Consider the following 15,045-nt stretch of genomic DNA (forward strand, 5'->3'; position numbering starts at 1 on the left):
AACTTTTGGTTTTAAGTGTGCACGTGTGAAAGCTTTTCAACATAATGAAAAGTTTTGGCAAAAAAATCAGGTGTCAGTGAAACATTTTCCAAACATCCATTTTTCTAAATACTTCCTCCATAGCTTAATTCCTTTTAAAAGCAGTTACTTGCATATTTTCACACCTTTAAAACAACACCTTTGCCTCAAAGGCATAAATTGGCTGAGCTTTTCTTTTTCTTTTACTTTATTTTACAATAAATGCTCAAGAACAAACTACAGTCAACTGTAGGTAGAGTGCCATTGTCTTTTCCTTGAAATCCTGGTTGACATTTAGCTGGTGAGCACTGTGTGGTTAGATGTCTCGGTCTGTGTCCATTCTGAGTGAGGAGTGGCTGTTCTAGTTGCTTAATACCCACCCCATATACTTAGTTAAATATTTTCATTTCACCTCTGCTCCTATATAGCTGACAAAGTCTTGAAGTAGGATTAGGAGACAGAAGTTATTGCTGTAGAATGAGTTATTGAAATCAAATATTGAGATAAATTGAACCAAACTTTTGAGCTGCTAAATCACATGGTTACACTAAGATTTCAAAAAAAAAAAATAAAGCATTGTCAGTTACAAATTATTTTTATTATTAATACAGTAGATTATATCAGTTGCATTTTAAAATCTTATTTCACTTTTGTCTGATCACTTACTTTTTTTTTCTTTGAGGTACGCGGGCCTCTCAGGGAAGGAAGCCCTGATCCCTTACTTTTAAGTTTGTATTGTTGTTTGTATTTTAGGATATGTCATTATATTTGTACATGTAAAGATTTTCTATATATATATATATATATATATATATATATATATTTATTTATTGGGGTCCGTGTTCAAATATTTTAACTGATAGGGATCAAGAACAAAGTACTTGCGGCTTCCCTGGTGGTGCAGTGGTTGAGAATCTGCCTGCCAGTGCAGGGGATACGGGTTCGAGCCCTGGTCTGGGAAGATCCCACATGCCGCGGAGCAACTGGGCCCGTGAGCCACAACTACTGAGCCTGCACATCTGGAGCCTGTGCTCTGCAACAAGAGAAGCCACGATAGTGAGAGGCCTGCGCACCGCGATGAAGAGTGGCCCCCACTTGCCACAACTAGAGAAAGCCCTCGCACAGAAACAAAGACCCAACGCAGCAAAAAAAATAAATACATTTATAAAAAATAAAAGAACAAAGTACTTGGAGACTGCAGCTCTAGAGAGCTTCCCAAGGGCTAGAGATGGTGTTAAATTTGAAGAGCAGTATTAATAAGAATGAAGGGGGAAGGTGTGGAGGTGAAAGGAGAGAAAGCTCCGGGAGGAAAAGAAATTCAACGTTTAGATCGTAGAAGTAGAATATTCCAAGTTGCTAGCGTTATTATTGCTTTGTGACAAATGTTGGTATATTAAGTTAATACACGGAACTTGAATATATTTCATAGCCTATTGCCAGACATGCTGCCCAGCAGATTTGTTGCAGAATTGGACCCTTTTTAAAAAATTAATTTTTATTTAAAAAATAGTTTATATTCACTGTAGAAATTTCAGCGGGAAAATCACATCATATTGAAGAAGATTATATGAATTACTTATAATCCTATCACCCAGAGATAGGCATTATTAATATTTCAAATGCATTTCCTACCAATATTTAATTGCACAAATATATGTGTAAATGCATGTGTGTGCACATACCTATACACACTCAACATCTGTTCATCAGAGAGTGAGCTGAGGTGACCTCAACTGTGAGGAAGAGATCTCCATAGGTAGATTGTATTGACATTCCAAGGGGAGAAAGAATCTGTGAGAGATTCCCTGCGGCAGGGGTGGCCAGGATATAAGAAGTTCATTCCTGAGTTGCCTTTGCTGTACTGACTCTTCTTAGTCCCAGGTCTTCCATGAAAGGCTGCCACATGTAATGGGTTTGTGTTGTGGTGCTTTGGTTAATAAAGGAGAGGCAGTGGCCCCATGTGGTGGAGCAGAGCTACACAGAGAGAAAAGTGTATCTGTAGAAAGTGAGACAGGGAGCATAGATTGAGAATTCCATCCAAGAGAGACAATGAGAGCATAAGCCCTCTAGGGATTGTCAGACATCTTAGGAACTGTGCCAGACTTACCATGCTCTACAGGATACGAAGGGCCATCTCAGTAGGCATACTTTCAGCTGCCAGGTAAAGACGATGCCTGAGTAGGTGTGGCCCAGCAACAGGAATTGATTTTTCTCACATAACAAGAAGAGTCAATGACTCATTGAGGTCAGAACTCTGGGATGTGTCCTGTAATTTTCTTGGCTTTTCTCTCATGGTTGCAAAATGGCTACTACAGCTCTGAACATCATTTCTTCCTACAACTCCAGTTAAAAGTAGGTTATAGCAGCATGGAACATAGAGTTTCTCCCACTTGCCTTCTCCACAGTGAAGGAAAACAAAAGTGTCACAGCAGAATTTTTTTATATGTCTCATTGGCTAGAACTGGGCTGTGACACCGCCCCTAGAATAAAGTGATACCTGCTCAAAATACTAAAAAATTCTGATTTCTAATAGTAAGACACTGTTTGTCACAGGAGCTCAAGCCATTTTATTTGACCATTAAAATACAAAAATAACCCAGAGAAAGCTAGAAAAATTTGTTTTTTAGATGCTTTCCTTACCTGAGCACACACATTGCCCTTGAAGAGCATCCCCAATAGGAAGTACCAAAGCAGCCATTCAATTCTTTGTTGTGGTAGCAAAGTGAGCTAGAAAGTTGTTCTCAAGCCTAGTTGTATATTTGACTCACAGGGAGACATATATACAATTATTTATTGCATCAGAATCTCCACAATTGGAACTTTATTGTCAATTATTTCTCCTTTCAATTCCACCTGTGATTCCACTCTCCAGCCAGAGTCGAGAACTAGAGATGAGGGCCTCTGCTAGCCTAGGGTCAACAGAGAGTACAGTGGAGTCTCGTTACTCGCTATAAACTCACCCTGAATTAGCAAATATGGAACGACTTCTCCTGGGGAAGTATTAGGTTCCTGAGAGCCTAATTCACAACATTTTTAAAACCAATCAATGCATAACCTTGCTTTGTGTGTGTTTCTATTTAAAGACCCCTTATTTAATATATATTGTTAATTCACTGACATTGTACTCAGGGTCAACAACACTGTAACTCACACCTGAATAAGCTTATCTAACACATATTTCTCTTTGAGGCACATCACAGCCTTCCAGTGCTTGGATACACTAGATAACACTTCAGGACTATGCTTGGGGCCATTTAAAACAGTGAAATCACCAACAAAAAGCACAAAAATATAAAAAATTAGCACTAAACATATGATGAAAAGGACACTGGTTTGCAAGGTGAAAACTGAAACAAGTAGTAGAGCATCCCCTTGTTCAACCTCAGCTAGGAAAATTAAATTTTATAATATTTAAAAATATTTAAAATAAAATATTTCCTGATATACACCTAAGAGAATTTAATTTTTCTCCTCCGAATTCCTAATTAGAACGTGTGTATCCGTGTGTTGCATTTGTGTGTCTATATGCATATTTGTGTTGAGGGTATAAAGATTCAACAGCTCTAGGGGAGCTTGCATGGTCCTTCCCACCCCTCAGAAGTGGTACACAATTTTAGAACTTAATTAGCACAGAGGGTTTCATTTCATTGACTCTTTCTCCCTCAAATGCAATTAAAAACCTCAAGAGGGACGTATCGTACTATGTGGGAGATTTTTAAAATTTTAATGATAGCGTGGTCCAAATTATTTTGTTACTACAAATGATCTCTTTTAAAATACTTTAAGATGAAGGAGTTATGATTTTAACAGATGGATGACTGTAAATAAGACTGCAAGCTTGGACTGTAAGTGATGTTTTACATGTCAGAAATATTTTGTTTTTCAGGAATAGACTGCTTATGTGCACATAAATGTGCTGTGTGTTGTTAATTAGGGATTAAGAATAATAGTAACATACAGTATTAGTAGAACATCACAATGAACTGTAGAGAAAACCTGAACTTCCTCACAAAATGAATTCTAAAAGCTGGCCCAGAATCTCAGGTGAGGCCAAGCACTGCCTGTGGCTTAGTAAGTTCCCTGGACCCTAGATGACCCAGCAGACCCAGAGCAGCACAGGCCAAGTCCTAGACATTCAGGTGTATGCACGCCCTTCCCAGAAAGGCACTTGCCTTGATTCCTTCCTTCCTTAGGCTCCTCTGTAGAGCTGCTGGCTGCTGATGGTGTTGCCTCTGCCGCCACCTTGTGGGGTTTTAACTAACAAATCTTAATTGTGTCAGCACTGGTTTGGCTGGTCTCAAGTAAATGAAACAGTAACTAGGTACAATTATAGATTTTTTTTTTTTGCCAGATAACAGAAAAGGGATACAATCTACATTTCCCAATGGGAAGATAATTTAGTATACAGTATTATATCTTATAAAAACAGAGAACAGAAAGAGGACTAATTTATCTGCTAGTAGGGAATTTCCCCATTTTGCAAAGGTGCACTGAGATTCATAGAAGTTGTATTATTCTGCCCAACGTCACACAGCCAATAGATGAACTTGGAGTCAATTATCAATCTCTAAAATATTTATTGCACAGTTCCTTCAAGAGTTAAAATAGACAATAATGACTAGAACCAATTGTTTTAAAATGAAGGTTTTATTGTTATTCCAGTATGATGAGGACAACAGATCAGGAGGCGATTGCCATTGAAAAAACAGTTAGGGGCGTCCCTGGTGGCGCAGTGGTTGAGAGTCCGCCTGCCGATGCAGGGGACACGGGTTCGTGCCCCGGTCCGGGAAGATCCCACATGCCGCGGAGCGACTGGGCCCGTGAGCCATGACCGCTGAGCCTGCGCGTCCGGAGCCTGTGCTCCGCAACGCGAGAGGCCACAACAGTGAGAGGCCCGCATACCGAAAAAAAAAACAAAACAGTTTGTTACAGTTTCCAAGAGGAGGGGGCACACCAGACCATGCAGGACCACATAGGGAAGCACCAGTGTCAGGAGGTAGAAGGAGTAAGGGGAAAGCCTGGGGTGGGAGCCTTTATTTTGGTTTCCATGGGAATGACCAGGCAAGGCAGGGTAAGCAGGGTTAGAATTGGCTGGTTTGAATAATTTTAGCAGGCTCTGGGGCAGAGAAGCTGTTTCTTCTAGGTGCCTGGTATCTGGCCCCAGGAAGATTAGTGCAGAGGATACTGCCTCTTGACAAGTAAGAGCCAGAGAGAGGAGATAGTTCAGAGTTTGGGCTCTGGACTGGCTAGTTTGCGATGAAAGGCACACTCCCTGTTCAGTCTTTTGCTACCTCTAAGAAGTGGTTATTCCTGGGAGGGACAGTCAGTGAGGACCCAGATCCCAGAACATTAAAAATACAGAAAATAAGAAAATGTAGTTAGTGTACCAATTAACATATTCTCTTGAAGTCAGAGAGTGTGTCTGAATGAATGAAATCAGTAAATAAAGGGAAATTGTTCTGTTATAGGTATTATTATCTGCATGATATAGTTAGCTGATAGTTTTCTACATGAATGTTTCTCAGATATCAATCAGGAGGAAATATCAAAATTGATTTAAATATCAACTATTTTTTTCATTCTTGAATAACTATCATAGGGTCATAAGCTTGAAGATACATGTTTGCTTAGTTAATACTTTAAGGTGGAGACTATAACCATTTAATTTTTCCAATTTATACTGAAAAACCTCTATTTTAGGCATGTGCATTTTCCAATAGAAATCAGTTCTGTTTCCTTCCAAACAGTTTTTTACTTTATGTGTACATGTATTTAAAACACTATACAGAAAGACATTTTGCACAGGAATTTTAATTTTTAAAAATATTTGATCTTTCTTACTCATATACCTAGATATTTGCTATGTCCTCACTCACACCTTTTTGGTACTTTCTCTTGATTTAATTACGTTTTCTGATATCACTAACTTCCATTTTGAAAATTTATGAGCAAACTGTGGCCTAAAGATTCTGTTGCTAGGTTACATCCTCCTTTCTCCTCCCTGCACCACCCCACCTCCTCTTCTGGGCTGGTTGCCACAGTGCTTCTTGTAATGGGTGTCTCGAGTCTGTACTGGAATCATGGTGGCTGAATAAAAACCTGGATTCTCTTTCATTCTCCCTCTCTCATCTCCATAGCCTAGTTGCTCAATCAAGCATTTGGATTTAATTAAAGAGAGATTCACCATTTGATATAATTATTCTATAAATACTAACTTTAGGCAACTTATCTGGATTTTTGCCTTACAGAAAAATTATGTAAGTTGAGTCTCTAACTGAAGAGTCATTAAACTTTGGCAGGATTATAAATGTAAGTTACAGGATTTATTTTTGTTCACTGTGTTTGATCTTTTCCACTTGCCTCTAACGATCCATGCTCCACCCTCCTCTACATTGAACTGTCCCCTGGGAGGCTGACCTTTATGAATTGTGTCCTTGAATTCTCTTTTTTCTGATTGGGATCAGCCAGTGGAAGCATTGAAAGGAAATCGGAGGCAGGGAAGAGAGTGAGGCTGTGGTATTTGTTCCTCAGTTCCCTTCCATCCAGTTCATTGTGCATCCCTCTACTGAAGGTCATGTCAGGTGGCCCACTCCACACAGCTACTACCTCCAGGTTTCAGTGGCTGCTTCCTTGCCTTGCCCCCTCAGTCTAAGGATGGTAACAGATTCTCACTGTTGCTTGCACTGAGATGCTATATCATCCCTCTTTTTTTTTTTTTTTTTTTGCGGTACGCGGGCCTCTCACTGTTGTGGCGTCTCCCGTTGCGGAGCACAGGCTCTGGACGCGCAGGCTCAGCGGCCATGGCTCACGGGCCCAGCCGCTCTGCGGCATGTGGAATCCTCCCAGACCGGGGCACGAACCCGTGTCCCTGCATCGGCAGACGGACTCTCAACCACTGCACCACCAGGGAAGCCCTTTTCATGTGTTTTTGGCAATCTGTATATCTTCTTTGGAGAAACGTCTGTTTAGGTCTTCTGCCCATTTTTGCATTGGGATGTTTGTTTTTTTGATACTGAGCTGCAAAGAGCTGCTTGTATAGTTTGGAGATTAACCCTTTGTCAACTGCTTCATTTGCAAATATTTTCTCCCATTCTGAGGGTTGTCTTTTCATCTTGTTTATAGTTTCCTTTGTTGTGTAAAAGCTTTTAAGTTTCATTAGGTCCCATTTGTTTATTTTTATTTCCATTTCTCTAGGAGGTGGGTCAAAAAGGATCTTGCTGTGATTTATGTCATAGAGTGCTCTGCCTATGTTATCTTCTAAGAGTTTTATAGTGTATGGCCTTACATTTAGGTCTTTAATCCTTTTTTTTTTTTTTGCGGTACGCGGGCCTCTCACTGTTGTGGCCTCTCCCGTTGCAGAGCACAGGTTCTGGAGGCGCAGGCTCAGCAACCATGGCTCATGGGCCCAGCTGCTCCACGGCATGTGGGATCTTCCCGGACCGGGGCATGAACCCGTGTCCCCCGCATTGGCAGGCGGACTCTCAACCACTGCGCCACCAGGGAAGCCCTTTTAATCCATTTTGAGTTTATTTTTGTGTATGGTGTTAGGGATTGCTCTAATCTCATACTTTTACATGTACCTGTCCAGTTTTCCCAGCACCACTTATTGAAGAGGCTGTCTTTTCTCCATTGTATACTCTTGCCTCCTGTATCAAAGATAAGGTGACCACATGTGCGTGGGTTTATCTCTGGGCTTTCTATCCTGATCCATTGGTCTATACTTCTGATTTTGTGCCAGTACCATACTGTCTTGATTACTGTAGCTTTGTAGTATAGTCTGAAGTCCGGGAGCCTGATTCCTCCAGCTCCATTTTTCTTTCTCAAGGTTGTTTTGGCTATTCAGCATCTTTTGTGTTTCCATACACATTGTAAAATTTTTTGTTCTAATTCTGTGAAAAATGCCATTTGTGGTTTGATAAGTATTGCATTGAATCTGTAGGTGCTTTGGGGTAGTATAATCATTTTCACAATGTTGATTCTTCCAATCCAAGAACATAGTATATCTCTCCATCTGTTTGTATCATCTTTAATTTCTTTCAACAGTGTCTTAAAGTTTCCTGCATACAGGTCTTTTGTATCCTTAGGTAGCTTTATTCCTAGGTATTTTATTCTTTTTGTTGCAATGGTAAATAGGAGTGTTTCCTTAATTTCTCTTTCAGGTTTTCCATCATTAGTGTATAGGAATGCAAGAGATTTCTCTGCATTAATTTTGTATCCTGCTACTTTACCAAATTCATTGATTAGCTCTAGTAGTTTTCTGGTAGCATCTTTAGGATTCTCTATGTATAGTATCATGTCATCTGCAAACAGTGACAGTTTTACTTCTTTTCCAATTTGGATTCCTTTTATTTCTTTTTCATCTCTGATTGCTGTGGCTAAAACTTCCAAAACTATGTTGAATAATAGTGGTGAGAGTGGGCAACCTTGTCTATTTCCTGATCTTAGAGGAAATGCTTTCAGTTTTTCACCATTGAGAATGATGCTGGCTGTGGGTTTGTCATATATGGACTTTATTATGTTGGGGTAAGTTCCCTCTATGCCTACTTTCTGGAGAGTTTTTAATCATAAATGGGTGTTGAATTTTCTCAAAAGCTTTTTCTGCATCTATTGAGATTATCATATGGTTTTTATCCTTCAATTTGTTAATATGGTGTATCACATTGATTGATTTGCATATATTGAAGAATTCTTGCATTCCTGGGGTAAACCCCATTTGATCATGGTGTATAATCCTTTTAATGTGCTATTGGATTCTGTTTGCTAGTATTTTGTTGAGGATTTTTGCATCTATGTTCATCAGAGATATTGGCCTATAGTTTTCTTTTTTTGTGACATCTTTGTCTGGTTTTGGTATCAGGGTGATGGTGGCCTCGTAGAATGAGTTTGGGAGTGTTTCTCCCTCTGCTATACTTTGGAAGACTTTGAGAAGGATAGGTGTCAGCTCTTCTCAAAATGTTTGATAGAGTTCACCTGTGAAGCCATCTGGCACTGGGCTTTTGTTTGTTGGAAGATTTTTAATCACAGTTTCAATTTCAGCTCTTGTGATTGGTCTGTTCATATTTTCTATTTCTTCCTGGTTCAGTCTCAGAAGGTTGTGATTTTCTAAGAATTTGTCCATTTCTTCCAGGTTGTCCATTTTATTGGCATATAGTTGCTTGTAGTAATCTCTTATGATCCTTTGTATTTCTGCAGTGTCAGTTGTTACTTCTCCTTTTTCATTTCTAATTCTTTTGATTTGAGTCATCTCCCTTTTTTTCTTGATGAGTCTGGCTAATGGTTTATCAATTTTGTTTATCTTCTCAAAGAACCAGCTCTTAGGTTTATTGATCTTTGCTATTGTTTCCTCACTTCTTTTTCATTTATTTCTGATCTTATCTTTATGATTTCTTTCCTTCTGCTAACTTTGCAGGGTTTTTTTGTTCTTCTTTCTCTAATTGCTTTAGGTGTAAGGTTAGGTTGTTTATTTGAGATGTTTCTTGAGGCAGGATTGTATTGCTATAAACTTTCCTCTTAGAACAGCTTTTGCTGCATCCCATAGGTTTTGAGTCATCGTGTTTTCATTGTCATTTGTTTCTAGGTATTTTTTTATTTCCTCTTTGATTTCTTCAGTGATCTCTTTGTTATTTAGTAGCATATTGTTTAGCCTTCATATGTTTGTATTTTTTAGTTTTTTTTCCTGTAATTGATGTCTAGTCTCATAGCGTTGTGGTCAGAAAAGATACTTGATATGATTTCAATTTTCTTAAATTTACCAAAGCTTGATTTGTGACCCAAGATATAGCCTATCCTGAAGAATGTTCCATGAGCACTTGAGAAGAAAGTGTATTCTGTTGTTTTTGGGTGAAAATGTCCTATAAATATCAATTCAGTCCATCTTGTTTAATGTGTCATTTAAAGCTTGTGTTTCCTTATTTATTTTCATTTTGGATGATCTGTCCCTTGGTGAAAGTGGGGTGTTAAAGTCCCCTACTATGATTGAGTTACTGTTGATTTCTCCTTTTATGGCTGTTAGCATTTGCCTTATGTATTGAGGTGTTCCTATGTTGGGTGCATAAATATTTACAATTGTTATATCTTCTTCTTGGATTGATCCCTTGATCATTATGTAGTGTCCTTCTTTGTCTCTTATAACAGTCTTTATCTTAAAGTCTATTTTGTCTGATATGAGAATTGCTACTCCAGCTTTCTTCTGATTTCCATTTGCATGGAATATCCTTTTCCAACCCCTCATTTTCAGTCTGTATTTGTCCCTAGGTCTGACGTGGGTCTCTTGTAGACAGCATATGTACCAGTCTTGTTTTTGTATCCATTCAGCCAGTCCATATCTTTTGGTTGGAGCATTTAATCCATTTACATTTAAGGTAATTATCGATATGTATGTTCCTATTACCATGTTCTTAATTGGTTTGTGTTTGTGTTTGTAGGTGTTTTCCTTGTCTTGTGTTTCCTGCCTAGAGAAGATCCCTTAGCATTTGTTGTAAAGCTGGTTTGGTGGTGCTGAATTCTCTTAACTTTTGCTTATCTGTAAACGTTTTATTTTCTCCATTGAATCTGAATGAGATCCTTGCTAGGTAGAGTAATCTTGGGTGTAGGTTTTTCCATTTCATCACTTTAAATATGTCCTTCCATGTCCTTCTGGCTTGCAGAGTTTCTGCTGAAAAATCAGTTATTAACCTTATGGGGATTCCCTTGTATGTTATTTGTTGCTTTTTCCTTGCTGCTTTTAATATTTTTTCTTTGTATTCAATTTTTGATAGTTTGATTAATACGTGTCTAAGCGTGTTTGACTTTGGGTTTATTCTGTATGGTACTCTCCGTGCTTCGTGGACTTGTTCACTATTTCACTTCCCATAATAGGGAAGTTTTTGACTATAATGTCTTCAAATATTTTCTCAGACCCTTTCCTTTTTTCTTCTCCTTCTGGGACCCCTATAATTTGATTGTTGCTGCATTTAATGTTTTCCCAGAGGTCTCTGAGACTGTCCTCAGTGCTTTTCATTCTTTTTTCTTTATTCTGCTCTGCAGTAGTTATTTCCACTATTTTATCTTCCAGGTCACTTATCCGTTCTTCTACCTCAGTTATTCTGCTATTGATTCCTTCTCGAGTATTTTTAATTTCAGCAACTGTGTTGTTTATAACTGCTTGTGTGCTCTTTAGTTCTTCTAGATCCTTGTTAAATGTTTCTTGTATTTTCTCCATTCTGTTTCCAATATTTTGGATTTGATAGTAAAATGATTTACTATCATTTCTCTGAATTCTTTTTCAGGTAGGTTGCCTATCTCATCTACATTTATTTGATCTTGTAAGCTTTTACCTTGCTCCATCATTTGTAACTTTTTCTTTGTCTTTTTTTTTTTTTTTTATGGGTGGTGCTGTACTCCTGTCTTATTGGTTGTTTGACCTGAGATGTCCAGCACTGGAATTTGCAGGCAGTTGGATAGAGCTGGGTCTTGGTGCTGAGATGAGGACTTCTGGGAGGCCTCACTCTGATTGATATTCCCTGGGGTCTGAGGTTCTCTGTTAGTCCAGCGGTTTGGACTTGGAGCTCCCAGCACAGTAGCTTGGGCCTGACCTCCGGCCTGGGAACCAAAATCCCACAAGCTTCATGGCACAGTAAAAAAAAAAAAAAAAAAGGAAGAAAGAAAGAAAAAAAGGAGGAGTACAATATCAAAGAATAAAAAACAAAATAAAATTAGAAAGATAAAAAATATATTAGGGGGCTTCCCTGGTGGCGCAGTGGTTAAGAATCTGCCTGCCAATGCAGGAGACACAGGTTCGAGCCCTGGTCTGGGAAGATCCCACATGCCGTGGAGCAACTAAGCCCATGAGCCACAATTACTGAAGCCCATCCACCCTAGAGCCCGTGCTCCGCAACGGGAGAGGCCGCCGCGATGAGAGGCCTGCGCACCACAGCGAAGAGTAGCCCCCGCTTGCCGCAACTAGAGAGAGCCCACACGCAGCAACGAAGACCCAACGCAACCAAAAATAAATAAACAAAATAAATTAAAAAAAAAAAACTACAAAGAATTAACTTATAAAAATATATATATATTAGGAAAAATAAAAGTATAATTGAAACGACTGCCACAAGGAAAAAGGTTGGGGGTGGGGACGGGGCAACAAGCCAAAAGGAGAGATCACTAACAAAGTATAAAGAATAAAATAAAATTAGAAAAATAAAAGATTTATTAGGAAAAATAAAAATATAAAAGAATCAACAACGATGAATCAACAAGGTAAAACAGAGCCCCAATCTAAAAGAGGAAAAAGTAAAGGAAAAAAAAATAAAGAAAAAGCCTTGGCAATGGGTGCGGAGTTTAGCCGGGGGTGGGGGGGTGGGGGGGTGGGGGGGTGGGGTGGGGTGGGGTGGATCTCAGGCAGGGGTGGGGTTTAGGCTGGGGTGGGACCTTTGCGGGTGGTGAGTTGACGTTTGAGCGTGGGGCGGGGCCTCTGCTAGGACCTGCCGAAGAAGGTAGAGGCAGCACATTGAAATGAGGGCCTCCAGAGGGTGGAGTTCTGGAGTTTGGAGGTAGGGCCCTGAGTGAGGCTGTGTGGGTGGAGTGTAGGCCCAGCTCATTGGAGGGGGTCTCCGAGTGTAGAGGTGGGGCCCTGGGTGGGGGTGTAGGGGCGGGGCTTGGGTTCTGCACAGCAGGAGGGAGGCTCCGAGGGCAGAGGATTAGGCCCAGGAGCCCAACAGGCTTCCCCGTGCCTGAGTGGACAGGGAAAGCACTGGCTCCGTTCCCTTCTGTTCCTTTACGCCCTGCCGTACCGTCTCCCCCAGTGTCTCCCCCCGTCGCTGCTGGACCCCTAACCGTGGGTGGGTCCCGCTGGGTGTAGGAACTCCTCCCCTCTCCCAGCTGCCCCTCAGGGGTCCCGGAGGTCCGGCCTTTACTTTTGCTCCCCCTTCCCTGCCTCAGGACCTGCACAGCTGGAGGGAGCCTAGGTGGGCAGAGGATCAGGCCCCGGATCTCAACAGGTTCCTGGGGGTCCGAGTGGGCAGGGGAAACCTGGCCACGCTCCCTTTTGATCCTCTGCCCTCCCAGTTGTTCCCTAATTTCCCCCTTCGGGCGTGGGATCCCTTCCCCTCCCCCAGCTGCCCCTCAGGGGCGCCTGTCCCGTCCCGCCTCCACTTCTCCTCCCCCTTCACTCCCTCCATGCCCCACGTCCTATCCGGTCGCTGGGGGTTCCTCCCATCCCCTTAGGTGTCCGTGGTCCCCCACCGATGCCTGGTAGGTGCCCTAGTTGTGAGGAGACGTGAATTCCACATGCTCCTAATATGCCATCTTGATTCCGCCCCTAAAATTGTTTTTTATACATTACATTTTCATAAGATGATATTGTTCATACAATGCTCACTGAATCATGGAGCAAATTTTCATTACTATTACTGCTGGGCTGCACTAAGCAGCCCTGCAAGCCCTGTACTTAACCAGTTCCAAGACGGAAGAAAGAGCCCGGAGTCAGCAACAGAGACATCAGTGGTTTATTGGATGGGGGAGCTTAGACATCTGAAGCAAGGTCCTGGAGCGACACCCCTCCATGTGTGGGGGACAGTGGGAGGACAGGGGGCAGTCTTTTCTCCGGGGACAGTGGGTTACCAATTAGAGGGGGAATTGACATCAGGTTGGCTCATTGGTTACCAGGAAAACCAGCAGCGGAGCACGCCTCTCACTGCCCCTTTGATAAGCTATCGCTGTGGCTAAAGTAACAGCGATTAGCTAAGGCCTGGGGCAAGTATGTGGGGAGGTTAGTCAGGTGAGTAGGGTGTAGGTGAAGCAGGCCGGGTCAAGCAGGGGATGTACAGAGACCAAGAGAACAGCCATCTTGGGTGGCCTGAACATACAGTTACTTTAAAAAAATACTCTTTATTGACTTATTGTAAGTTCCTATACTAGAAAATTTATAATATGAAATACTAGGTTTAGAGACAGAGATAAAGCAGACTATAGTGTAGAAAATCCTTTCTGTATCTCACATGAGAGTGTATGGGAGGTAAAGTCAATTTCCCTTTACCCTTCTGAGTTCTTGGCTGAGATCTCTATGACAAAAAACAGATGAACAAGAGAAAAAAAAGCCCAGAGGTTTATTAACACGAATCCTCATGTATGCATAGGAGATACCCAGAGAAAAATGAATAATTCTCAGAGGTGTCTTAGAACTTCAGCTTAAATACCATCTTCAGCTAAAGAGAAAAGAAAGGTGTGGGGAAACTAGCTACGGGGAGGTTACCAGGAAAAGAAAGATAAACAAACATAAGATTTGTTATGCAGATTTAAGTCCCTGCCTTCTTTATTGATAAGGGACTAAACTTGTCTCAGAGTATTCATTTCTGTCCTTGGTAGAGAGGGGAAGAGGGACCCTTTGGTCCTGTTGTTAGGCAACTGGCGAGTAGAGAGCTTTTCTTGTATCTGTTTCTTCTCAGTTGCCTTCAGTTTAAAATAATCCTTATGCCAAAGTGGCATATTTTGGGGTGGCATATTCTGCTACCCTTCAGTAGGAACTTCCCTGCGTAGTTCTTTCTCTAAGGAAGAGACACATTGCCTAGAACTTCAAAGGATCAGATATATTATCCTACTTGCAAGCTAACAAGTAGCCTGCCACAATTTCATAGAAGTTGACAGAAGGCATGAGATTCCTCTGTCAGAGACAAAGAACTTTGTTACTTACAGCACAGGCAGCATGAACTTCAGGTTCTCATGCATTCCTTTTGCTCCCAAGTTCCACTGAGTGAAATGGAGCTCCTAGGTTGGTGATGCAGAAGCAGTGGGTTTGAATCAGCATGAAGGAACTCTAAGCTTAGGAAAGTCCTGCTAGCAAACCTAAGCAAACTTTGCCCTGGAAGGAGAAATTAGCTTTGCTATCTTGCAGCAAATCTTCTCTCTGCCCTTGAGGAAAATACAATCCCTATCTTGAAACCACATGTGTAGAAATGTAAGGAACCCATGGAGTTTTGAAAAAAATGTAATGCATTGGTAAGGCTAGTATGATGAAAAGAAGATGCACAAAAATTCTGACCAGAGATTTAG

The sequence above is a fragment of the Stenella coeruleoalba genome (assembly GCF_951394435.1).
Source record: "Stenella coeruleoalba genome assembly, chromosome: 6".
Taxonomy (NCBI): Eukaryota; Metazoa; Chordata; class Mammalia; order Artiodactyla; family Delphinidae; genus Stenella; species Stenella coeruleoalba.